The sequence below is a fragment of the Salvelinus fontinalis genome, chromosome 6, assembly GCF_029448725.1.
Source record: "Salvelinus fontinalis isolate EN_2023a chromosome 6, ASM2944872v1, whole genome shotgun sequence".
NCBI lineage: Eukaryota > Metazoa > Chordata > Actinopteri > Salmoniformes > Salmonidae > Salvelinus > Salvelinus fontinalis.
Window position 1 is genome coordinate 50,085,885 of NC_074670.1, and position 25,515 is coordinate 50,111,399.

Genomic DNA, 25,515 nt, shown 5'->3' on the forward strand with positions numbered 1-25,515 from the left:
GCACAAAGGGTGTTGCTAACAAAAACAGACTAGGGGCTTCTTTACACTACTTTGACGACACAAACTAGGTCCAGGAGAGATACTTGTGTAGTGTAAAGAAACAGAGCTAGATTCAAATCTCTCTTAAAGAGATGTCTCCCACACTACGTCAAACAGTAGTGTTGCAGACATCTACACCACAAACCCCTCTCTGAATTGTACTGTGTACTGTACTGTGTAAAGACAACAGCTCTCCAACACCACATGTCCCTGCAGGAATAACCTTAAAACCAGTAGACAGAATTTTTGCTCTGTTAGCCAAATTGAAAATTAAAGACTTTTAAAATATCCACACTTTTGTGAGTCATTACATGAGTCAAGTGTGCAACGCTATGTGCAATCTGGTTTAGATGAGAAGCTGCTGTGTAGTTTGAGTTGCTATCCTCATTTTGTTTGTCTATATTCTACTGTAGTTACGGTAAGATAATAGCTGTCCTCACTCATGAAGCAGGAATGTGGCTTTGGTCACATCACACCCAAGGCTAGGGTAAACAGAAAAGTTGCAAATCTTATGTTGAAGAGAGATAGATCTCACTAGACATTCTTTTCTCATGTAAATCCACCCCTAGGAGAGTCTGGGCTCTCAAAGCAGCTTACCAGCTATAACTAGAGTGAGAGGGAGGGAGAGAGAGATAGAGAGAGAGCGGGAGGGAAAGGCGTGAGAGAAAGAGAGTGAGGGAATGGGAGGAGAAGGGGATATTAGATATTGTGTTGTACACCAGGCAGCTGAAAGAACTGCTGTGATTGGGATCCGCTGTGATTGGGATCCGCTGTGATTGGTATCCAGGTTTACAGTGGAATGGGCAGGAATAAACAGCACCATAGGGTTTGTCCAGTCTGAGTAATATCACCTGGACTAGTGTCAAAGGTCACAGAAAACAAGCTCATAACTCATCTTCCTTTAGTTTTCCCTGACAGGCTCTTTATGGCGTCCTGTGCTCTGTGTGTGTGTGTGTGTGTGTGTGTGTGTGTGTGTGTGTGTGTGTGTGTGTGTGTGTGTGTGTGTGTGTGTGTGTGTGTGTGTGTGTGTGTGTGTGTGTGTGTGTGTGTGTGTGTGTGTGTGTGTGTGTGTGTGTGTGTGTGTGTGTGTGTGTGTTTATATACATACAGTGGGGTCCGAAATGATTGATACCCTTGATAAAGATGAGCAAAAATGACTGTATAAGTAAATCATTTAAATAGTGAGCTATATTGTATGCTCCAAAAAATTGGGAAATTATATTATTTTATACTAATGCAATTGCTCAGAGATTTTATTTAACAAGTAATATTTTTTTCTTCTCAAAAAGATAAGTGTCAAAATGATTGACACCCGTTTTCAATACCTTTCAATATCTCACCTTGCGAGGATAATGGCACTGAGCCTTTTTCTAAAATGTTTTATGAGAGATGTTAGACCATTCCTCCAGACATGATCCTTCCAGAACCTTGAAATCCTTCAATTCAAACCACAAGTTTTCAATGGGTTTCAAATCCGGAGACTGAGATGGCCATTGAAAAATGTTAATTTTGTGGCCAATTAACCATTTATTTTTGGATTTTGATGTGTGTTTTAGGGTTATTGTCTTGGTGGAAGAGCCACTTGTGGCCAAGTTTCAGCCTTATGGCAGAGGCAACAAGGTTTTTGGCTAAAATATTCTCGTACTGGGTAAAGTTCATGATGCCGATTACCTTAACAAGGGCCTCAGGATCAGTGGAATCAAAATAGCCCCATAACATCAAAGATCCACCAGCATATTTTATGGTAGGTATGGGGTTCTTTTCTGCTCATGCATTCTCATTTCAGCACCTAATCCACTGCTGGTCTGCGTGGCAAAGAGCTTTATTTTCATGTCATCTGACCAAAGCACCGGTGCCAATACTGTTTAGCAAACTTCATGCATTTACAATATGTCAAGCTACTTGAGACTCAGTGGCACCAGTTAAAACCAAGACAAAACTATCTGCCAGAGTCTCACCTTGGTTAAATGAACACACTCTTTCCTTAGAACTTAGAAAGGCTGAACATAAATGGAAGGCCTGCTTACTTCAAGTATTCTGTGAGATAATGAAGGATCTGATAAGAAATTACAATGTTGCTAGTAAAGATGCAATAGCAAACTGTTTCTCTACCCTGATCGCTGAGAACTCCCACAACTTGAAAATTCTGTTGAAGACAATTGAGCGTGTTGTTGGTGTAAACCCGAACAGTGACATGCTCGCATCCCATGATCTCTGCAAACAGTTTTTACGATTCTTTCCAGAAAACATGTAAAATATTCAATCCACGATTGACAGTAGCCGACACTTTACCTGCATTTCTGGCAAAGGAGACTGTCGTGGAAATGACCACCAGGGACACCTGAAGTCAATATTAAATGAATCATTCATTATTATCAGCAAGCTGGAGAGGTTCCAACAAACTTAAAGCATCAAGTAGGACCCTTCTTTCAGGAGCTCCCTTAACACTAATAATATCTCTTATTATCCACGTTTCAATCAGCTTAACACGTCCTTTCCACACTCACACAACGTTCACATCCACGTTCACTTAGTACTATTCCCAAACACATGTAACCTTTATTTAACTAGGCAAGTCAGTTAAGAACAAATTCTTATTTGCAATGACGGCCTACACCGGCCAAACCTGGACGACGGTGGGCCAATTGTGCTCCGCCCTATGAGATTCCCAATCACGGCCGGTTGTCACACAATCTCCCTTATTACTCCATGTGCATCTTCAACGATTCTCTTTTTGTTACTTCCTATGCACCATATGTATCTTCCTGTACATATAAAATAAAACCTTATGCTATTAACTGTGGCTGTAGACCACATAGATACTTCAAATAAATGCCTACAGACGGCTGTCAGCGAGGCATGGTACCGTTACCTGCCCTCGCTCTTAGTCTACTCTATTAGACTAGCTCTAGCCTTCTACGTTATATGTATCTTCAAACGTTCCTCTATAGTCTCTATAATCAGTATCTACAGTATCTACAGTCCCTAAGCATCTATAGTCCCTATAGCATCGATATTCCCTATAGTCTCACTCTGTAGCATATATAGTCCGTCAGCATCTATGGTCTCAATAGTTTATATAGTCACAAATGCTATAGTCGCTATAGGCTCTAAAGTCTTGCCGCCTCCCATACATATAGAATAACACCTCGTGCTTTTACTTAAGACTAGTTGTGCCCTCCTTCATTTTTATGTTTAGTTTTATTGGTTTATATATTTATTTTATTATTTCTTATTTTTATACAAATTCATATGTTACTTTGACTTACTGAAATTCAGAAGACATGTCCCTCAGAGGTTCGCAGATCAGTTATCTTCCCCCGGGCAGCTCTCAGTATAAGCCTGGTCTGGGCGGATCCACGTCGTCTTTGGTCAGACGGGAAATTCTCTTACGCTTCCTCACTATGGAATGTGGCACCGGTGTCTCCCTCGCAGACCTTCCCTGGGGTGCTCCACAGGTGGAATCACTGATCCTGTTCGTTGACGCCAAATTGTAGTGGAAATTACCTGCATGTACTTTATGCAATCCAAGTTTGACCGTGACCTCTCCAGCTTCCTGATAATAAACAAGTGCTCATTTAAGATTGACTTCAGGTGTCCCTGGTGGTCATTTCCACAACAAGACACTTGAGGCAACTACTCCGAGACTGTCTACTGCTTCCTTTGAGCAAAGGTTCTTTGAGTCCCTCCTTGATACTGTAGCTCACATGAAGACCGTCTCCTGCCCCTTGGACATGATCCCTACTAGACTACTAAAAGAGGTTATGCCTACTGTTGGCCCCAACATTGTGTCTGTTGTAAATAGCTCCCTGACCTCTGGCTCCTATCCAGCCAATTTTAAAACTGCTCTTGTCCAACCTCTCCTTAAGATTCCCAGTCTAGACACCACTGAGCTATTATAAACCTCTCTAAACTTCCTTTTTTTTTATTTTATTTTTTATCTAAGATCTTTAAAAAAAGTTGTTTTCAAGCAATTGGCGGCTTATTTGAGTATGGACAACTTGAACAATTAGAGTCGGGCTTCCGCTCCCTCCACAGCACGGAAACTGCTCTACAGAAAGTCAGAAAAGGACCTTCTGCTTGTTGTCGATGCCATTGAATGCTCCATTCTAGTTCTGTCGGGCGACACACAGCTTCATTTACCAGTCAGACCGAGTAACCAAGGTAACGTCGTTACCCCTTCACACGTGTCTTGTTGACATCAAATGTTGGATGTCTGACCATTTTCTCCACCGCAATGATAAGAAATCAGAGGTTGTTTTATTTTGGCCCCACCTTGCTAGAACCCAGATTGTAAATAACCTTTGTCATCTGTCCATACAATGTGAAGCCTACTGCCAGAAACCTTGGTGTCTTCTTTGACCCTGACCTAAACCATGAGCTGCATGGAAAGAAAGTAGTCCAGTCCTGCTTTTATCATGTAAGAAATATAGCTAAAGTCAAGTATTTTATTTCAGTCACTGATCTGGAGAAAGTGATATATGCTTTTATTTCCTCACGCCTAGATTACTGTAACTCTTTGTACACGTCTGTCAGAAATCACTCCATTGTCTACAGTTAGTTCAAAATGCTGTAATTCGGCTTTTAACAGGCACCAGGAAATGTAACCATATCACACCTATGCTGCTCAGTTGGTAGAGAATGGTGCTTGCAACACCATAGTTGTGGGTTCGCTTCCCACAGGGGACCAGTATGGGAAAAAGTATGAAAATGTATGTACTCACTACTGTAAGTCGCTCTGGATAAGAGCGTCTGCTAAATGACTCAAATGTCAAATTTGAGCTTCTCTACACTGGCTCCCAGTAACTTTTAGAATACATTTAGAAAATGTATTAATCATGTTTAACGCTTGGTTTAGCCCCATCATATCTATGATCTTTTATCTCCTTATGAGCCAGTACGCAGCCTGAGATCCTCTGGCAGGGCACTGTTGACCATTCCAAAGTCTAGGTTGAAAACGAAAGGAGACCAGGCATTTGCCATTAGGGCCCCTAGACTTTGGAGTGGTCTGTCAGAGGAGATCAGACATGCAGATTCGGTGCCTCTTTTTATTCCTCCTGTCTGTTTCTTTGTCATACTTTTATTTGATTATGTGAAGCACCTTGCTACTTGTATTGAAACGCAGTATACAAATAAAGTTATTATTATTATTATTATTATTAATTGACCCCAAAATCAACATTTTGCAATGACCATATCAGTCTCCGGACTTGAAACTCATTGAAAACGTGTGGTTTGAATTGAAAAGGGCAGTCCATAAACGCAGACAAAGGATATCATGGATCTGGATGGAGGTGTACGCTGTCTGTCACACAGCTCACTGAAAATATTTGAGTCATCTTTCCAGAATTCCTTCCGTTTTTGATGAAATAAATCCTGGATATAGTAATGTGATGGCAGGCCTGAAGTCAGTTAAGCTTCTCGCTGAGTTCACACTAGCTGGAGATCTTGTAACTCCACAGGCAGTCAGGGAGCACATTAAAAATAACTGTCATTCTCTGGAACTGCTACAACTGCTACACTCTTAGAAAAAAAAGGTGCTATCTACAACCTAAAGGGTTCTTTGGCTGTCCCCATAAGAGAACCCTTTGAAGAACCCTTTTTGGTTGCAGGTAGAACCCTTTTGGGTTCCATGTAGAATCCTCTGTAGAAAGTGTTCTACATGCAACCCAAAAGGGTTTTACCTGGAACCAAAAGGTTTCTTCGGCTGTCCCCATAAGAGAACCCTTTGAAGAACCCTTTTTGGTTGCAGGTAGAACCCTTTTTGGTTGCAGGTAGAACCCTTTTTGGTTGCAGGTAGAACCCTTTTGGTCCCAGGTAGAACCGTTTTGGGTTGCATGTAGAACCCTTTCTACATAGGGTTCTACATGGAAACCAAACGGGTTCTACCTGGAACCAAAAAAGGGTTCTCTTCTGGGGATAGCCGAAGAACTCTTTTGGAATGTCAACTGTCTAGTGAAAAGGCCATGATGTTACAACAACACTTCTGTGTGTTAGAAGGTTATGGTGTGGGATATCCTCACTAAGTCATGTAAGGAAATCCTGTCTTCAGCCTCTGACACTGCCATTGGGTCCAACACATTAGGTTGCCCTGCATCTGCATGCCACTAGTGTTTGTGTGAGAGGTCTAGAGATTTACCTGCAGCAGGGTTACTATACTCAGTCCCTCTCCTCAACTCAGGGACAGCCAGAGGCCATACCAGGAGACTTAGATAAAGTAGTAACTTCTCAACAAAGATTTGATAGTTTTATCAAAGTTAGGAAGTTATGAAGTTCAAGACAGACGTACAGCAGGCAGCTGTTGGGTTCTTTGGCAGCCAGTGTAGTCTGTGTGTGAATTATGTCCATGTATAAAGCTGGGCTTGTGTACTCCTGGCAAAGAGCTTCAGGAACGCTGGAAACGACTATAAATCACTCGGGTGAATCACTCGGGTGACTATAAAGCACTCGGGTGAAGAATTCATATGAAATCTGAAATTGCAAGCAACATTTTTAATTATTACTGGAAATCATAAATGTTACTCTCATAAAGAAGCTTGGCCCAGAGTAGTGGTCCCTGGGTTCTGTATTCTGAGCTCTAAACCAGAATGGTGCTGGGTTAAAGGAGGTAGGATAAAGTTGTGCTTAGACACTGATCATAGGTCATTGTGGAGTTTTTCTCCCCAATGATGCAGGTTATAATTTGGGAAAGGTAAGCCGATCCTAGATCTGTATCCAACGGAGTGAGCTGGAGAGGACTGGAGAGTGGAGTGAGGTGATGTAAGAGTGTGTGCAGACTCTCTCTCTGTCCATCCCAACTCAGCACTAATAAACAGTGGACACAGCTGATGCCAGCCACTGAAAATGAATTATTCATTAACATGTCAAATCAATAATGACACAGGCTTCCCCAGCCCACTCTCCTCATGGCCTACTTATCATGTTGGGGAGAGGACAGATCATTTTGAAGAAGGCTCGTCAAATCCAGGAGGGTTTTAGTGGGAGTGTATTCTCACTACGAGAGATTCTCTAGAGGTTTCAAGAAAATAACCTCGGCTAGACCTTTGACTGTGATGTAAACTTGTGAACATGTCGCGTCTCCTGTGTCACCTCCGGAGGTCGCAAGCGAGCCTTTCTCAAGAGTCACCCCCACCCAGTCTTTGGGTTGTAAACAGAATTGTCTCGTGTAGCCAAATTCTCCTACACTAAAAATCTTAATAGCAGAATTTTTTTTTTGAAATAGCTAAAATGTATAGATTTTTTTTTATTGAGCTTCAAATGCCTTGCCTGTTGCATGGTTGCTGTGGCTTTAAGAAAACAGCTGGCCAAAGTGCATCCGAGTGAAACAGTGTTGGCAGGCAAGACAATAAGAACTCTGTCACGCCCTGACCATAGAGAGCCTTTTTATTCTCTATTTTGGTTAGGTCAGGGTGTGACTAGGGTGGGTGATCTAGTGTGTTTATTTCTATGTTGGCCTGGTATGGTTCCCAATCAGAGGCAGCTGTTTATCGTTGTCTCTGATTGGGGATCATATTTAGGCAGCCATTTTCCCACTGTGTTTTGTGGGATCTTGTTTTTGTGTTGTTGCCTTTGAGCACTTTATTAGCTTCACCTGTCGTGTATGCGTTATTGTTTTTTGTGCGGTTCACATAATAATAAAATAATATGTCGAACCGATATCACGCTGCACTTTGGTCTGAATGTTCCTACGACGTTCGTGACAAACTCCCTACACTGTGAATTAGCTAGCTAACATTTTCAGGCACAATTTGCTTAGCCATATCCCATGTAGTGATTGTAATGATTTGCATTATAGGATAAAACGAATCCTGGTTTGTTTTGAGGTAATTAGCTATCTTAAATTGTAATATAATCTAGATGGTTTGTTTAGCTAGCTAGCAATGTTAATCAATTATGTGATGCTTAGCCTACATTATTTGTTTAGCTTGCTACCTAGCTCTGTATATTGCGCTCGCTGAGGTATAATGGCACCGACAGAGATGGTCGCTAACCATGTGTATGTGACCAATACAATATGATTTGATTTGATTTGCATATGATACTGTATGATCATGTTTATGCAGTTCTGTATTTGAGAGCTGTAGCTAGATATTTGCTTTTTTTATAGGCTTGGTGGTAGCCTAGCTAGTCGTTATGTTTGTTAGCTAGCTGTGTCTGACTCTTTCTGTAATTCAAGTTTGAAAATGGGACAATAAACCCTCTTAAAATGTCTGCACATGCTTGTGTATTGGTGTTATCTGTATCATGTTGTATTATTGAAGTGTGTGATGGTTTAGAGCGGAAGCTACTCTAATATCTAGAGTTCTTCTGAACTGTCTATTGTGAGATTTGCGGTACTAGATATGTGCAGGGAGAATAAAGCATCACCAAAGCCACGGTAAGTGTAGCTAGGTAATATAAGGTGACCAGATTTAGCAAATTAAAATCTTGAAAATGTTATGCTGCGCCAGATTTTGTATTTTTTTATTATAATGAACTATACATTTTCACTAATGTCTTTTCATAAACTTTTATTAATTAACACAGAAATGTATTTATATATATATGTTTTTTAAACAATTATTTATTTACAACACATACAACACGACACAAATGTAATTACCCCTCCAAAGTTTTCGTAATCTTGGCCTATTTAGTCATTTTAGAATCACTTGGCCTATTTAGTCATTTTAGAGTCACTTTCTGGACATGGACATGGTTATTCGTGCCGTGGTTACAATGTACCACTGATAAAACGTTCTCATAAGGTCCACGGCGAAGGCGCGGGGGCAAGCGAGTTTGGTATAGGGACAGCCAATATTTTAACATGTACTGTACCAGTCAAAAGTTTGGACACACCTGCTCATTCAAGGGTTTTTCTTAATTTTTTACTTTTTCCCACATTGTAGAATAATAGTGAAGACATCAAAACTATGAAATAACACATATAGAATCATGTAGTAACCAAAAAAGTGTAAAACAAATCTAAATGTATTTGAGATTCTTGTTGCCTTGATGACCGCTTTGCACACGCTTGACATTCTCTCAACTAGCTTCATTAGGAAGTTACCTGGAATGTATTTCAATTGACAGGTGTACCTTGTTAAAAGTTCATTTGTGGAATTTCTTTCCTTCTTAATGCGTTTGAGGCAATCAGTTGTGTTGTGACAAGGTAGGGGTGGTATAAAGAAGATAACCCTATTTGGTAAAAGTCCATATTATGGCAAGAACTTTGAGCCTTTCTTCAAGTGTAGTCGCAAAAAACATCAAGCGCTATAATGAAACTGGCTCTAATGAGGACCGCCACAGGAAAGGAAGACCCAGAGTTACCTCTGCTGCAGATGATAAATTCATTAGAGTTAACTGCACCTCAGATTGTAGCCTAAATAAATGCTTCACAGAGTTCAAGTAACAGACACATCTCAACAATCAACTGTTCGGAGGAGACTGTGTGAATTAGGCTTTCATGGTTGAATTGCTGCAAAGAAACCACTACTAAAGGACACCAATAATAAGAAGAGACGTGCTTGCGCCAAGAAACACGAGCAATGGACATTAGACCAGTGGAAATCTGTCCTTTGGTCTGATGAGTCCAAATTGGAGAATTTTGGTTCCAAACGCAGTGTCTTGTGAGATGCAGAGTAGGTGAAAAGATGATCTTCCGCATGTGTGGTTCCCACCAAGAAGCATGGAGGAGGAGTGCTTTGCTGGTGACACTGTCTGTGATTTATTTAGAATACAAGGCACACTTAACCAGCATGGCTACCACAGCATTCTGCAGCGATACGTCATCCCATCTTGTTTGCACTTACTGGGACTATAATTTCTTTTTCAACAGGACAATGAACCAAAACACACCTCCAGGCTGTGGAAGGGCTATTTGACCAAGAAGGAGAGTGGTGGAGTGCTGCATCAGATGACCTGGCCTCCACAATCACCCAACCTCAACCCAATTGAGATGGTTTGGGATGAGTTGGACTGCAGAGTGAAGGAAAAGCAGCCAACAAGTGCTCAGCATATGTGGGAACTCCTTCAAGACTGTTGAAAAAGCATTCCTCATGAAGCTGGTTGAGAGAATGCCAAGAGCTGTCATCAAGGCAAAGGGTGGCTACTTTGAAGAATCTAAAGTATATTTTGATTTTTTTGGTTACTACATGATTCCATTTTTGTTTATTATTATGTTATTTCATAGTTTGGATGTCTTCACTATAATACTACAATGTAGAACATTGTAAAAAATAAAGAAAAACCCTTGAATGAGTAGGTATGTCCAAACTTTTGACGGGTACTGCATATCTGATTGAATATAGCGTTTTGGTTATTGAAATATCAGCCTAAATTTAACTTCCGGAGTGCTTTTTTCTTTCTGAGGGCCAATTGGGGACATTTATGGGGACAGCTAGGCCTGTAGCCCAGAAATCTAAAGCTACAGTGAACAAACACATTGTTTTTATGTCTGGTGACTTAGCTACGAGACTATCTAGTGAATCTGAACTGGCTAGCTGCAGTGCCTTCAGAAAGTATTCACATCCCATTGTCTTGAGTCAATAAGTATTCAACCCCTTTGTTATGGCAAGCCTAAATAAGTTCATCAGTAAAAGGTTGCGTAATAAGTTGCATGGACTCACTCTGTGTGCAATAATAGTGTTTAACCTTAAGAGTCTATTGACTCAACCGTGTAACATAATAAATAAAAAAAATTAAACATGTTTTTTTTTGTTGCATGGGCTGCATCTCAGTCCACCGCATCCGCCTATGTCGGCCTTCCGCATCTGTGGTGGACATCCCGAAAATTGGTCTTCTCACGAAGACTTCAGTAGCGTCCGAACGGTTTGGCCTATAAACTAATATGGAAAGATGAGACTCTCATGAATGTGTTCTCCGTACATTTCAAACACAGATTCAACCACAAGCATTTCACTGTTGTATGCGGTGCATGTGACAAATACAAGTTTTCCAATGCCTCGCAAAGAAGGGCACCTATTGGTAGATAGGTTAAAAAAGAGAGAAAAAAGCTGACATTGAATATCCCTTTGAGCATGGTGAAGTCATTAATTACACTTAAGATGGTATATCAATAAACCCAGTCACTACAAAGATACAGGCATCCTTCATAACTTAGCTGCCAGAGAGGAAGGAAACCGCTCAGGGATTTCATCATGAGTTTAATGGCTGTGATAGGAGAAAACTGAGGACGGATCATCAACATTGTAGTTACTCCATAATACTAACCTAATTGACAGAGAGACAAGAAGGAAGCCTGTACAGAACACAAATATTCCAAACATGCATCCTGTTTGCAAGAAGGCATTCAAGTAATACTGCTAAGAAATGTGGCATAGCAAGTATTTTTATGTCCCAAATACAAAGTGTTATGTTTGGGGCAAATCCAATAAAACACATTAGTGAGTACCACTTTCCATATTTCCAAGCATAGTGGTGGCTGCATCATGTGATGGGTATGCTTTTAATTGTTAAGGACTGAGGAGTTTTTCAGAATAAAATAGAAATGGACTGGATCTAAGTACAGGCAAAATACTAGAGGAAAACCTTGTTCAGTCTGCTTTCCACCAGACACTTTGAGATTAATTCACTTTTTAACAGGACAATAACCTTAAACACAAGGCCAAATCTACACTGGAGTTGCTTACCAAGAAGACAGTGAATGTTCCTGAGTGGCCGAGTTGACTCAGGGGGTTGAATACTTATCTAATCAAGATATATTAGTGTTTTATTTTTCATTTTTTTTTTTACAAGTGCTAGAATGTTTTCTTCCACTTTGACATTACAGCGTATTTTGTGTAGATCATTGACATTTTTTTTTTATTTCATCCATTTTAATCCCACTTTGTAACACAACAAAATGTGGAAAAAGTGAAGTGGTGTGAATAGGCCTACTTTCTGAAGGCACTGTATGTTTACGGTTGTGGATGTTTCTGGGCTCCTGCTGAGGTAAATTGATTGTGGGTTTTAGCCGAGAAGCCGTGAAGATAAAGGTTGACTATTAGGATGGCAACAATAACAGAGTGAGAGGTGGAGGGAAAAGGGTGCCCATGATTAATTTGACACTTTTGTACAGGGTAAATGTTTGGAAATAGAAGCAGAGGCCTGGTTGGGTAGGTGTTGTTGCCATGGCATTAAGGGCATGGGCACGTTTGGATGGTTCAGTGGGCATTGCCCACCCCCTGGCCCGACACTTCTGTTCAGATGTCACTCACTGTCGCACCAGCCTGTAATTTTCCATCTACTGTAACAGTTTGGCACGTTCACCACTTTGAAAATAAATCATGTATTAAATAATTAGTATCTCCACAACAATCTATTTTGTTCTGTCAATCTTCCAGCACTCAAACATCATTATATGAGAGGGATGGATGGGGAGAGAATGGTACAGAAAGAGAGAGATTTTTTTTAAAGAATGCAAAAAAAAAAAAAACATTGGATTTTTACTTCTCCGCCTTTGAATACTTTTAATTGGTCCCAATTTTCTGTCAGAGTAGCAGTGTTGGGTGGATTTGTGTGTGGGTGTATGCATATATGTGTGTCTGTGTGGGACATGGCTTATGTCTGATGGCTGAGTGTATGGTAAATGGCCAAGCGGTGGGTGCAGAGAGAGAGATATGAAAGGCCGTCAGGCTGACACGGACAGCCATAATGAGCAGCTGATATTGGGAGCAATGTTGGGAAGCAAGGAGGCATGGCCGTAACTGCATATGAGGACACCGAGGTATTGACCTCTGTAATTTCTTATAATAAAGGAATACAAATATATATTTTGTACACAATAAAGAAAATAAATCATCTTAATATTGCTTCCAGCGTTGATCAAAGCTCAGAACGCAACGCTTATATTTATCAACAAGGCGAGACCCAGATGCAGACACAGGAGGCAGATGGTTGGAGTCTTACAATGTTTATTCATCCAAAGGGGTAGGCAAGAGAATGTTTGTGGACAGGCAAAAAGGTCAAAACCAGATCAGAGTCCAATAGGTACCGAAGGGCAGTCAGAATCAAGGTCAGGGCAGGCAGAATGATCAGGAAAGTAGTCCAGAGTCAAGTAGGGGTCAGAACCGGGAGGATTATAAAAAGAGAATAGAAAAGGAGTAGGGGAAAAACACCCTGGTTGACTTAACTAAACATACAAGACGAACTGGCACAGAGAGACAGAAAACACAGGGATAAATACACTGGGGGAAATAAGTGACACCTGGAGGGGGTGGAGACAATCACAGGGACAGGTGAAAGAGGGCGTGACAATATTCTCGATCTGCGAACGAGTGGAATCACGAACAGTGGTTTGTTCGTTATGTTCACCTGCATCCCCCAGATTTGCCTCCCTGGATTTGCCTTTTTACCATCACATTCAACACTCTCACAAACGGATAAATCCTCCCTCTCACGCCACAGGCCGAGTGAAATGAACTACCCCAGCTCGCAGTCAGCTCAAGTAGGCAACTAGAGACGCTACTGACAGTGTGTTTGTGAGATGCCGGACAAAAGACCATTTTAAAACCATCCCGCTACTCCTGCCATGTCAACCAGGCTTCAGAGCATATTCAGAGTATTATTATTATTCTTATTATTCTGAGTATTATTCTGCACGTAACTCCGAAACACTCCATTTAGTATGATATTTTACCTTTGGTATGGTTACATAAGTGTGTATAACGCAAATGTCTTGCAACCCAAAGGTTGCGAGTTCAAATCTCATCACGGACAACTTAACTCCTAAACTTAACCCTAACCCGAACCCCTAGCTTAGCTAACGTTAGCAAGCTAGCTAACGTTCACCCCCTCGCTAGAATTCGTAACATGTCAAACGTTTAACGAACTTGTGACATTGTAAGTTTTGCAAATTCGTACCATATAATACAAATTATAATATGTAGCATATCATATGAAATGAGGGATGGACATCCACAAATGAATACATACCATACTAAATGGTGTGTCTCGGATTTACGTATAGAATAATACGAAATGCTCTGAGACAAGGTTGGCCATGTCTACAGACATGCCCCAAACAAACAAAAACTGAGAATGAGTGCACAACTGTTAAGTCGCTTATATAAATGTCAGTCAGGCTAGCTGCCGGCAGAGAGGTCGGTTGCAGTAACGTTGAAGGGCTCTGGCTAGTATTACTTAGCCAGCTAGGAGGATGAAGTAAGAAACTAATGTTAAATGGAGCCTACCTCAGCAGCAGCAAAAAATATGCTACGAAATTCTCAGATTAACTTTGATTTACAGAGAGCAGGCTACTGAGACAGACAGTGATGTGGCCCTCAGTGGTAAGGCCGAGGCAGGCTGAAATGCATGCAGGAGGAAGCAGAGGAGACAGAGAGAGAGAGAGGAAGCAAGCAAAGAGAGAGGCTAGTACAGTGGTTCCAAAACTTTGGGTTGGGCCTCTGACAAAAGCTTCCCCCATTCGGACCTCACTAAAACTCAAACCCTGATTGTGGCCCTGGAAATGGGTGGTGGTGGTGCGGGGAGGAATGACACAGGATCCGCCATGTTCCCCTCTAAACTATTCCATGTAACATGAACCCCCACCCTCCAACTCGTCACCATCCATACCTGCCCTTTCTTGGCCCGAAGGGGACAGAATCACAGAGGTACCACAGCGGGTTTCTTCAGTCTTCATTAATTACTGTATGTATTGTGTCATGTTTATATCGGAAGAGACGGTGTGGGACCCCCCCAGAGGTTAGCTGGGGGGGGGGGGGGGTCGGTTGGTAGTTAGGTGTGGCAGGCTTTATAAAGGCTGCTTGTCGGTTGTAGCTGCCTGGAGTTAGGTTGTGGCTGTGTTGAGTTGGTGGCATGGAGGAACTGACTGACTGCTGTGTCTTTATCATTGCCAGACGCAGGAAGCTTGTAAAAGATGCTTGTATCAGTCTGCAGCTTCTTACAAATTCTCTTCTACTTTGCCCTTACAGTATTTTGACTCTCACAATCAGACGAGATATCACTTCCAGTCAGCTAGATTAAGAGCACCGATGCATGCCTGACATTGATGGTTTCAATTGTACTAAAGACCGCAATTCTTTCTGGGATACAGAAATACTAGTCGTCGCTTCATGCTTGTCGCTTCTGTATCATGCTCTTCTTCATGGCTCTTGGTTGAGTTGGTATTTCATTCTTTAGGAAACTAATTGAGAATTTATCATTTTGTTACTTCCCCCGTTGAGCAAAGGTTTGGGCTTCTTTTTTTAATCGCTGGACCTCTACAAACTGATTGGAGCAGAAAAAATACGCCCAGTCCTCCCCTTCTGCCTGACCTCACAATTAATGGGTGGATTTTTTTTTTTTTGAGGGGTCCCTCTCTCAGGGGGCCAGCTGGAATTAGAAGTGGATTAATACATTTAAACAAGGCTAAACCGCTTGGGATGTCTGTCTGTCTACTATCCTCCCATACTTAGCCAAAAGTCTGTCTACAGCTGCCGCCAATGAGAACCTTCATCAAAACAATATTTAACCCGAATGTCTCACGGTCAGCAACGTTGTTTTAACTCCAAAATGTTTCACTATCAAGATTTTATCTGCTTTGTAACTTTCGGGAAAACCCAAAGTGGGCCTCTCATTGGGTTAAAGAACTCTGCGACTTTAGTTCTGGGCGTAGTTTGGATGCATATCATATTTGTCTTGCAACATCTTTACACCAGAAAACATTCTCTATGATTCTGTATAGTTTATACAAACAATGGATTTGTTTCTGCACCAGAGGTTACGATCTCTGCTCTACGACCGTGTGTTTTGGATTCATTTAGTCCAGGTCACAGTTGGACTCTTCAGCTCGTCTAGTTTTTTCCGTGGCCGACATTAAACTCTTTCCTAAAAAGGCAAATGAGTCTGATTGGGCCGTGAAACATGCCAATCAATCACGGGCGGTATTTTACCCTTCAACATGTATCCAGCATCAAAAAGACCCCCCCAAACCCCATCTTACTCTGAACCATAAAGGTTTTTGAAGTTGACTATAGAGACGATAGAGTCCAAGCTCTTAGGGAGTTGTGTTGGTAGGCGGAGCTGGTCCAGTGACTGGGGAGTCCAGACCACCAAAACAGTGACCTCCGCTCTGAGAGAGGTTACGTTCTGCACCAGAGGGAGTGTTAAGTGGAGAGTCGGAGGGATTTGGTGGCACTTTGGTGTGTAATGATACCAGAATGATATGAAATAAGTGACACCACCTAGAATGAACTTGGGAATGGCCAAGGCCAACAAAATAAACGCTTCTGTTGATTTTTCTCTCAGAACGTAAACTTGGTTCCTCCTACGCCCAAGTGTTTGTGTGTGTGTGTGCACAGACTGCTCTCAAATGTGTGCATGTCTGTGCATGTGCGTGTGTGTGCGTGTGTATCTGATTGAGTGTGTGCACTGACTGCACTCATATGCATACATGTTTGTGTGTAGTGTGTGATTGAGTGTCTGCATACGTGTGTGCAGTGTGTGATTGAGTGTCTGCATACGTGTGTGCAGTGTGTGATTGAGTGTGTTAACTAGGTGGGGTGGAGCGGAAACAGAGCAGCTTACAGTTATTCATTTGAATTGTTCTGTCTCTTCCTCCTGTGACACGTCAGGCTGCTGGTGGCTGATGGGAGGGGGGGGGGGGGTTGTAAAGGGGCTCAAATGATCAACCCAGAATGCTGGGTCTGATACCCAATCATCACCCCCCCCCCTCTCTCGCTCCCTTTCTCTTTCTTTCCACTACTCATATTGTTTCCCTCGAACATAGAGAACTATGGGTAATCATCTCGTTAGTGAATCTTAATGAGAGAACAAAATGGACATATAGAATCACCAACACTGAGAAAGACTGACATAAAATGGGGGAAAACAATGTCAAAATTGACGAGAGTATAAATCTATAGTTTTTTTCTTTTAATTTAGCCATTATAAAAATGTTCTGTGAACGTAGCAGGGACATTAGCCCCCTTCGGTGCTATTATGCCGGCTGTCTGGTGTTGCAATTTCACACTTCAGTGACTCCAAAAACCAGTCTACAAGCGTCTGCATGCCCCAGATTTCACCTTATTTAGGTAATACACGAAACATCATTATCTAGACAAGGTAAATTAAACGGAGTATTTGGCAGACACACTATCGGAAATTTGGACAGACACACAGACACTTATTAATGGCTAGGGAGCTTTTTTTCCAAATAGCAGGGTTCCCCAACTGGCGGCGGGGGTCCGAATTTGGCCTGCTGGTGATTTTATTTGGCTCCCCAAGTATTTTTTTATTGTTAGACATAAAATACTGTCAATACACCAGCAAATCAGCTCCAAGTGATTTTAATTTTGGAAATCTGTTCCAAAGTATTCCCACACATAGCAGAGAGATATATGTGATTGTATACAAATTTAAGCAAGGTTTCAAATGATTATGTTTTAGTCAAATGGTTATATCTGTTTGGGCTTCTTGTGGTCAAATTGCAGTCTACAAATGATTTGAAAATTATGTTCCGGCCCCCTGACCATCTGCTCAAGAAAAAATGTGACCCCAGTTTTATCGCAATGCAAGGTGTACCATAGGCTTGTGTTGTTTTAGCTGGTGGACATGTGTATTATGTCATTCATTCAAGTACTGTACAAACAAATCATTGGATTTGTTTGATTTGGTTGTTGTAGAGATTCGTTTTGATTCTTCATAACCATGCTCTTAAAGTCAACTGTTCTAACTTGGATAGGTGTGAATGTTTAGTACAGTAGGGTCTGGTAAGCCAAAGTAATGTCTTACAATATCACTTTTACGCCAACAGCAGTTTGCCTCCCCCGTTCATCTCCGTCAATTTATAATTTCAAATGCATGAAGGACAGCATATTACATGTAACAGGCAGACGGGAGAGACGATACTCTATTGATATCAGGCAAAAATTAAAACAAACTGTGCAGATGGCATTATACTTAGGGTCATATGAATTTGGCTGAGATGGAATATGATGCATTCTGTTTATGTTTTTGAGAAATGCATGAACAACAATCCCTGTTGCATCTTTCCACTTATTTAGGTCTATTGAAACACTTAATAAGTCATAGCATTATGACTATAAATAACACATAGGCTACGTGAGAGTTTCATGTGATATATGTATGATTTGTAGTAACGGGATTCGTGGATCTTATCGTCAACATGTGGCCATGTTTCTGTCATCTAAAAAATAAGTGCCCAAATTCTTGAAGCATATCGACTTAAAATGGCTGGAGTTTTATTCAATTCTCTGGCAGCTGCACACTACCATGCGGCACATTAATAGTTTTTAACGGTAAATTGGCACAATTTTACCCATTGTGCATGATTGAAGTTTCCTTGACATTCATTTCGCCTGAGCCTTTCAAGGACATGTCAAGTGAATCGTTAATAACGCAAACCACTGGCTGCACAGTTTCTTTTCGTCAGAAATAGGCTGAATTAGAGAGACTATGTCACATCTAAAACATTGACACATATAGTTTGACTTGAAACTTTCCTGCTGCTTTTATTGTAGCCTTAAATTATTATAAACATTTACGACCAATAATTTTGTTTTTAAATAATTTTGTTCCGGAAGAACAGTAAAACCCATTTGTTTGATTTATTATAGGCCTTTCCAGCCTTCATTGATATAGAGCTAATTAAGACACTAGTAATAATAATACATTCCCTTCATTTAATGAGAATATATTTTAAACTCGATGTTATTGTGATAAAATAACACCCGTAACGTATGTAAATAATAAAACCACAAAGGGGGAAAAAACTCAAACAATCTTGAACCATTTCAGACTGTCAAATGGGCTATTATTGTTATGAGGTGCTTTCAAGGCAAGAAGTGGAACATTTGGAGAGAGAAGCTTGGGTTTCAATTTGCGCACAGGGGTGAACTCCCTCCATCCCAAAATAAAAATATGTCAAAGTTCATCATACCGGTGTATGGATAGAATTTCTCAAATAGCATATGAAAATATTTGGAAATATTTATTTTTTAACTGAGAGAATATCATTTACATATTTCAAAGGTATCCGCTTATCCCATAATTAGTGAATAGGCAAGTGGGTAATAAGACATGCGAAATGTTGCCGATCACAACGCAATTTTTAAGTAAAAAATTGCACTTTCAGTCACACCTATTTAGTAGCCTAGGCTAGTAGGAATAAAATATCTGAATAAATAAATATCTGAATAAAATATCAACTTTATAATGTTGTTGGTTATTTTATCACAATGCTTCACAATCAAATGTATGATATATTCCAGGTTTACATTTAACCTCACACTTTTTTAGCTGCAAGACAACTACAAAAACACTCTCAATGTTTGTGACCAATAATCCAAGTGAGAGACACAATTTGCACTTTCAAATAAATAAGAAATGCTAAAACATGACACACAAATAATGGTTGTGCACTTTTGCAAAGCTGAAAACAAAATATTTTCTCTTTTGTCTCTCCTAGGCCTTGTCCAGAGGAGAATTGAAACAGGAAAAAGCAATTACGGTTGAGATTGTCCCACAGGCATTGAAAGACTATCAGCATGAGGGTTTGGATTGACTCAGGGACACCTATGGCCCTTGCATTATCCTGGCATGAGGTCGCTTTAGCAATAGTCTGGCAATTTCCGCAAGCACCTGGCTCCCCAGCCCCCACATCCCCCTCTCACCAGGCCCTACCTGTCCCCCCTCCCTCCCTCCCTCCCTCTCCAAGCCTAACACACACCTTTCTCATTGTGCTGCCATAGTGGCAACTAAGACAAAAACATGCAAGGACAATAGTGTCCAATAGACATGGTAGACGTTATTAGCAATAGCACAGATGTTTTTCCATCATAGCGTGGGTGAAGTAGCCGGGCTCCCAGGTGAAAATGGATGTTGAATGTTGTAGCGAAGGGAACGTGTGAAGTCTGGAACGAGATGGGAACAGTGATAATTCACTAAGATACAAAACCTTCAGACAATGAAATAATAGCTGCTATTTCTTCACAGGGAAAATATAACCCTGGCCTTATTGTTTGGGCCTGAGGCGCAGTGGGAGAATCAAATATGGAGATGTGGAGAGCAGAGAGTGGGCTGGAGAGGAATGTTCCAGTGTTATGTCAGCTGCAGACATAAGGAGCAGAACATCTCACTTCACTATCCATTGAACATATGCTTTGGCCCTGTCGTCTAGTGCAAGCATCAACACTTGTGTAAACTTACCCCTCCTTCTACTCCTCACCTACAGTCCTTATACAGGTGCTCTGATGGCTGTAGAGGCCATGCACCGTAAGACCTCTCTCATCCCATGTTCTGACTCCCTGGGATGTGTGGAGCTGAGGCACTGTTTTCTCATTGGGGTATTTCCCTTCTCATTTACTGGTGCAAGGGGTCCGTTGCCCAGGGCAACACTTTAGCCCCAACTGTGATCATATGATGTTGCCACTTTGTCTTGCTCTCTCTGGTCCACTGTCACCACCCATGGCCCTGGAAGGGAAGAGGTGACCGAGCAGTGTGTCTGTTCACCTTTCCCTTCTCAATCAGCCACTACTCACAGTGTTGTCTCTGTTGCATCTCTTTTGGCTAGACCTCTCTCTCTCTCTCTCTCTCTCTCTCTCTCTCTCTCTCTCTCTCTCTCTCCTGCTCTCTCTCTCTCTCTCTGTGGCCTTAATGTATTTGCTTACGGTCATGCTTCAGTGTATACATAGTGTCTGGTGTGTTACTTATGTTTTCCTGGACATTTAAAGTTCAAGTGGAACCTTTCTTGGTTGTGCAATAGCATTCTGTTATTTTGAACATTTCACTAACATTATATGGTATTATAGAGGGGGGAAATGAAATCCATGTGTGTCATGAGTCAGAAAAGTTTACATTATCATAATGTCCCCTGATAAGAGTCTTGGTGGTCACACAATTAATTTGATTTTAAGGAAATAATGAAAACACCACTAAATTGATTATCCAAGTGTGATGTACAGTAATTGGACTCATAACTGATTTGTGTAGGTGAAATGGAGAGCGTAGTTTTGTCCCCCTGTGACATTATATGAGTTAAGGACACGTGTTTTTATTTTCTCACATTAAACATATCAACATATTACCGCCTTGCATGGAAACTGAAAACTGCACGAGAGCAGAAACAGGGGATAATTTGACCAAAGTCCGTCATGATTCTTATATTTTGGATTTCTAGACATTATTTGACGTAGGCTAACCCGTTTTAGACATATTGGAGAGGTTTAACGTTCTTAAAGGATGTTTGCTTTCATAGAAGACGCCATTATTGCATGTTGAACGAATAGCTCATCTGATAATGAATGATAACAACAGACTGGTGTAGTTCATCCTTTGTTCATCACTTGCCAGTGGGGTATTGGGGAGATAACTATCCAAGCCATCCCACAAATATTTTATGGTGATTAGATATGCCGCAACAACCAGAGTAAGCCTATATGACAAAACAAATTCATATCAAAATAATTTGTTTGTGATGTGTTATGTGATAGAAATTGTACAGGGGGGATATGCAATGGAGCAAAGCAGACGCATCCACTGGATTAACCGGATGGAGATGCAGGGGGCAACTCTGTATGGAATGCGCAAAAACTATTGGGTATATTACACACAACTGTTATGTAACGATAGTTCCAGCTGTCTTGAAACAGTTTTGCTCTGATTGACAGCTCCATGACAAAATTGTAAATTTGTATTAGATCTTCGATTATTTCTCACTTTCCTTGATTTTCTGTGTCAACGTTTGGAAATATATTCTGGATAAAGACTTTTGAAAAGGTTATTATATTAGCACATTCATATAGACCTATACATTTTTTTTTGTTGTGTGAATTGAAATTGAGTTAACTCATTAGTCACTTCGTGGAGAGTGAATTGATCTGCCTCGTCATGTTCGTAACCATTAAAACCCCGCGGGAAATTGTGGATCATGTGGCGAGCCACATTACGTAACTGGAGCGGTGGTGGGCGCGCTAGTAGGCATGTTGACAGCTCTGCTACACATTTTCAGTGCCCACATTGTTAACTCTTATCTTCCCATTCAAACATCCTCTAACTCGCGTGAAAGTTACTTTGGGCCGTTAGCAGTATTTTCAAGTCTTAATGGAAAGACTTTGGAACCCCCTCTTCTAATTCACCTTTTCAAATGAGAGACATTAACAAGCATTGTCCTAGATATTCATTTTGAAAGGCTAAGGTAGGTGGGAGGGCAGTGATCTGCTGTTACCCATTCCCCCGGGCGAGACACTGCCACAGTGGGGTGTCCTCGCAGCCCAATAACAAAAGACTGGGCGGCTTTCAGGTGCAAACTTTGTTGAAGCAAACGTTGGCCCATGCGGGTTGAGACAACAACTGAAAACTATAATGTTACAACCTGAGCTAAACTAAATCAAATACACGAGATGAATTGAAGAAAACATGGCAAGGTCCGACACATGCGTATAAACAAATGGGTGGGAGAGTGATGAGAAGCGGGTATGGATGGAATTTTCAACAGGGCACAATGGTTAGGACTACCAATAGTTTTTTGTATATCATCTTCAATAATCAGGTGTAATTACCCACGTCTATTTGAAATCATATGAGAGTCCATGCAGAAAGGTGGTCTCTCTCCAGAGACTTCTTTAAGTGATGTGTTACGGGGAACGGGGGTAATTCGTCTTGGAGTTGTTTTCGGAATGGCAAGTATAAAAATGATGTAAATTGCTAATTTAGCACCTCTGAAAAGTGTTGAAAATATATCTGTCAAAAGACAAATGTACTTCACTATAGCTGAACATCTGCTTTGCAGGGTAGAGCGTTTGCTTCAACTTCCACTCTGGGGATATTAGCGACGACTCCCAGGCCTGCGCTGATGAGGAATTCATCAAGACTCTGACACCCTCCCAGATGTTAGGGAATTAAATCAAATCAAATCTAATCAAGACTGTCTTGTTGGACGCCTAATTGATAATCTTACGTTTTGCGCCCGTTTTGCAATGGAAACATTATTTTGGGGCGTAATTGGCGGGGGGGGGGGGGGGGGGGGGGTCCTAATATTGAATTAATGACAGTATGATGACACCATGAGCTGGAAACTTGAGAAGCAGACAGTGTTAATAGGCTATTGAGTTGATATCTTTGTGTGCCATTGTATCGTGTTCTTTCCACCTAACATGAGACCTAAACATGAGAGACCAGAGAGGGTCAACAGAAAGTTTGACAAGGTTTTCGTTCATTTCGCTCATCTGTTTTTATAGGAAGCTGGTCAGGCTAAATTAGCTGGAAATGTGCAAAGAAAATATCATCTGCATAAACTTCAAGCATTGATGTATCTGATTGTAAATGCGTGTGTATGTGCGTGTGAAAGTAGGCCTACTGTTGGTGTGCTGAATAGGTTATGAATGATTTCAAGCGACAGAGTTGTTTTCAAATAATACCTGTACAGATTGAATTCATGATTTGTAATTTGTAGACATAGTTTCCCATTAGTAAAGGCACAAAATTACCATTGCAAATGAAATGTGTTCCGATAACTTGCTAAATACATTGGAAATGTAAATATTTCTAAATAGTCAATTTAGGAATCATTGAAGTAAATAACAATGCCATTGTACCACCTCGTTACCATCACAAAAGCCATGTAACACGTCCGAGAAAAAAAGAAAAGGCACATCCTGGATTACGGTTCTCAGTGAATACCTATGCATAATCAACAGCCCTCGATCTGCAGGTGAAATAAGCATCAGTAATTGATAAGCAGGTTATAATGATGGTCGTGCAAATCGATGGTGATGGGCCATAGCTAGGTAATTCTCTGATGACTGTTAGTCTGTATGCAAATGCTAATGATATTATTAAGTGTTACTTTGATTGTTGCAATGCGTGGCATTTAACGCGAATACTAAATCCATCTGAGGTTATGAGCTAATTACGAATATGCGTAATAGTGTTCCAAGGTAGCATTGTTTTCACTGATTTGAGAACTTTTAAGAAACTTTAAATGAACAGTTGTTTATATTAAAAAGGCAGCCTTTTCAAGGCTCTAACACTACATTTTGTTGTATTATTGTAAAGGCGCCTGTTTTATTTCATCTCCAAATGAACACATTTGTTTTTTTCCTTCATGCACAACAGCATCACTCAATAAAAAACGTAGTAGGCCTAATAAATTATTTACAACTAAGTAGCCATTTACATGTTCGGACGAATCGGATTATTATTGTGTTTTTGTTTATTTCAGAACAAAAACAGATGTTGGACCTTGATTGTCTTGTGCATAAGTTTAGATTTCAATTGCGTTAAGAAAGAGACCAGTTCAAGATTTGGCCCAACTGTATATAGGCCTAGATTTTTTGACCACTTGAACTTTATTGTATCACTGAGAACCCAACACCATTATGATTTAAAATAATCTTCATAATATTAAACAGCCGTGCTGTGCCTTCCAAATTCCACATACCTCTATGGCACTGCGTGCCAGACCCAAACTCTGATACACGCTCACTCAGCATGCCTTGCGCGAGATCTTTTAGCCAGCGAGTTTATTAAGATCACAAACTCGGTTGCGTGACAAAAAGCGTTTGGAACCTGCCTGAATCGGTTTATCCTCTTATAGACGGTGCTTCCGCGCTTAGCCAACACATGCTATGAGATTGAGATTGGTGGAGGAAGGGTAAGGGGTGGGTTGGTTTAGTTTTCAATGAATAATATCGTAACAGTTTATGCAGACTTTGCCAGTTTGTTGTTTCCCCATTATGGCCAGGATAGTTCTTCAAAATGACTAGGCTACTCCCAATGTGATGTGAGCTCATCTGTGACTGTGAGCGCTAGAGTCGTGGAGAGATTGTGTGCGCCGTGCTGTTCTATGGTTCCAAATATATCCCCGTCCATATGTCGAGATGAATGAACACTTCATATTATTGCTATTAACATACATAGAGCCTACTACTGTATTCACAAAGAACACTGTCAGACAAACGCTACACATCTCCTACCACGTGACTGCCAGTGCTTTCTAATCCCATTGAGAATCCTCATAAAGGAGCCTTTCATGTTTTTCTTTTGGTTACACCCCGTTTTCTCATAATCTCAAAACACGATTATGTTTGGAGTTATCGGGTTCTATTCGGTTATATTTGCCTGCATAAGAATGAGTTAGGCTATTCTTCCGTTATGCCATCATCATCGTCATAAATGCGTGGTTCAGCTTTCGTGAGCGTTCTGTTTCACAGAGCTACTTGCAGGGAAAGCCTGTCCCATTTTTTGACGTCATGGGGTCCGCTAGAAAGAACTTGAACTGCACGGGTAAGGGAAAAACATGTCCTTGTGAAATACAAAAGTGCGCTTGCGCAAGAGGAGGGAAAACGGAATTTGAATAAATTGTTAAATCTGTTTATATTTGAAGATGGGGGTAGGGCAGGCCTCGAATTGGGGTAGATTCTGTGGGGGTTGGGCCCAAAATACTGTGCAGTAAATACGTCTTATAGCAAACAACATTAATTCACAATTATAGCCTACAATCATCACAAGTTAAATCATGATTCAAACACAATAGGC

General features: G+C 40.9%; 1 long non-coding RNA gene across 2 annotated transcripts in view; it reads left to right on the forward strand.

Moving 5' to 3' along the window:
• LOC129858028 (uncharacterized) overlaps positions 1 to 25,515 on the forward strand; it is a 133,849-nt gene that overhangs the window by 48,108 nt on the left and 60,226 nt on the right. The gene's annotated exons all lie outside the window — the stretch shown is intronic.